General features: G+C 40.9%; 1 pseudogene; it reads left to right on the top strand.

Annotated features, from left to right (window-relative positions):
• The first annotated feature begins 1170 nt into the window (after window positions 1-1170).
• On the top strand, window positions 1171-2243 carry LOC129738383 (serine protease snake-like; annotated as a pseudogene).
• The last annotated feature ends 399 nt before the right edge of the window (window positions 2244-2642 follow it).

Here is a 2642-nt window from a genome sequence, read left to right as displayed (position 1 = left end):
TACCTTGACTGGGACCAGGTGAAGACGCTGGCTCCGGATCGTCAACAGTGGAGGTCTATTACCACGGCCCTATGCACCGGTGGATCGGCGCGGGATCATTAAGTAAGTAAGTAATTTTCAAAATGTATATGATCGGTTAATGCAATTCGACATCACCCGTTTGGCTGCTCGATATCTGGGTGAGGCAAATAGCAGTTTTCGTAAAGAGTTGTATTCGTTTAAGATAAAAATTTATGCCGAAACGAAACAAAATTGCAAAATTATTGTTTTATGTATGAGGAATGCTTAGTTTGAAATTTGCAAACCTGTTCAACTTAAAACTTTCTTTAAGACTTAAAATGGTTATTTTGAAGAAACAAAATGTGTTACCTACTCACTGATATCGGTGATTTAATCACACCAATTTGACATTAAGGCGATTTTTTTTTCATTTTTTCCGTTTTCCAGCCCTGGCCCGATATGTGAAATCATTCGGAATTCTATTCTAATTCTAATTCAGTATTCGGAACGTCGAGCATTGAAATTTCGTTCCTACAGAATTTCAAAGAATTACCTAAGAAAAGTTTAGAGGCATCCTCCAACGATACTGCTTTTTATGTAATGAATTAAAAAAAATTCGGGATCGAGTTCGATTTGCGCTTGGAATTTACATTTTTTCAAAAAAATCTTTGTTACAGTTTGGATATTTTTCGAATCGTTTCAATATCATCACCGCTGAGCTCTGTGCAACCAATTGAAATGATTAGCCGCTATTCGGTAACTGTTTAGATAATCAGAATCAGGAATACCTGTATTTTAAAAGTTGTTCTGGTTTACGTTAGATGTTTCTAAAACATTGGCTCAAATGTACCGTATCCAACGGTTCACGGACAAAACAAATCTGATACCTACAGCGCAATATTAATGAGAGACAACGGTTCACCTTGACACATTCTTTGCGATGGGGATCTAATCTTCAAATTTTCCTCCGAGTGCTCTTTCTCCCGTTCATCGAATCCGGATGAGGATGAGCGGTTTTTTTTTCTTCGAGATAAAAATCATGATAACAGAAACAAGTTTTCAGACGCCGTTCGGTGTGGATGAACACCATACTGCTAGCTAATATAGCCATTGAACGCCGCCGTCAATGAAAAGGCAACAGTTTGAGCGGGACTTTTGAGCCGAGTAGTCATGTTAATCGTAAATTTGCCGTTATTGGTTCTAGTGGCAGCAATTGTGCGTCCTGGTAAAGTTTTCTGATTTGAGGCTGGAAATTCCTGAGCTAATGTTCTATGTTTTTGCTGCTCTACGTTGATAGGAGATTGCGCCCCAGCTTTCGCCGCGGGATGGATCCCATGTGGTATCGATATTCTTTCTCATTGATCGAAAACAGATGATCGCAGCTCAATTCCTTAAAAATAGGTTCAAATTGGCCAGAAGCATGCAAATGGTTCGATAGAATTCTTCTGCGGGGGAGCATATCTTGGGCGCAACGTGGTGGTATTTTGGAGCGCATTGTAACAACCGAGAAGGGTGACGTTCATTAACGTTTCTCATGTTTGAACATTTTACCGATAACGTCTTTTGCTTTGATCTAGAAAGTATCCTAAGATAGTTCGCTTCAAAAGAAACACTGGAAATGGAAAACCATTGGATTTTAACATTTTGAGTGTGACTCAACATTACCGCTACAAGCCTCAGTTTGATTATCACAACATGGCGATCGCGATGCTCGATCGTGATCCTCAAGCCGTTTCTAGCGTTCGACCGGCCTGTGTACTGAAAGCTCATGCCAAAGCTAACACCCCGGTGCAATTGATCGGTCCAATCGACGGACCTCTGGAGCAAACCATCCTCAAAGCCGTCGATTCCGCCAAATGTCGAGAGTACTATCAACCCATCCGGAAGTTACGTTTCGGGGTGCTGCTGTGTTGCTTTTGCGCAAAAGCCCCCAAAAACTACCGATTGCACGGTAGGATAATTTGGATACACTTAAAAGCTAATCCGGTTATAGACAAATGAAATTCTTTTTCTAGACCCAGCACAGCTCCCCGATCCAGGTTACGTTGAAAGGAACTGACGGAAAATCGGTTCCATTCCTGATCGGGCACAAGTCAATTGGAAAATCTTGTGGAACCGAATCGCCCGGCATCTACACACGCTACGGGTCCTACATCGAATGGATGGAAACGGTCAGCGGAATCAGTCTGGATGAGGCCGGTAAGTTGAGGCGAGAGCTGATTGAGCGATGTGCTAACCACTAACTAACGTTTTGGCGAGTTATTTTAAAAATTTCTCTCCATTATAGATTGCCCATTCTCGATATTGATGGGGAATTGCGAGTTCTAACGAGCACAGTGTGATTCTCTGGATGGATATCCAGAGAATTTATTTGAATGACGCGACGAGAGCTTATCTGATCTTACTCTGAGAAAATTTCCCACGTACCTATGAGTAACTTTTTTTTAATAAATGCTGGGGTGTGACGATTGTTTTTAAAATACAATATGAACAACTATAATAATTAAAATTAAAACAGAGAAAAATCACTTTTATCATTTCAAGATAACCGAAAAAGCCCGAGTTTGATTATGAGTTTCTTTAATACCACTCTTAACACCCGGGGAGTAACGGCTGGCTAAGTCATGCCTCATGCCATAGCA

This window comes from Uranotaenia lowii, chromosome 1, assembly GCF_029784155.1.
Source record: "Uranotaenia lowii strain MFRU-FL chromosome 1, ASM2978415v1, whole genome shotgun sequence".
In the NCBI taxonomy this organism is placed as follows: Eukaryota; Metazoa; Arthropoda; class Insecta; order Diptera; family Culicidae; genus Uranotaenia; species Uranotaenia lowii.
The sequence above is the reverse complement of the archived record's forward strand: the minus strand, read 5'-3'. Positions and strand labels throughout refer to the sequence as shown.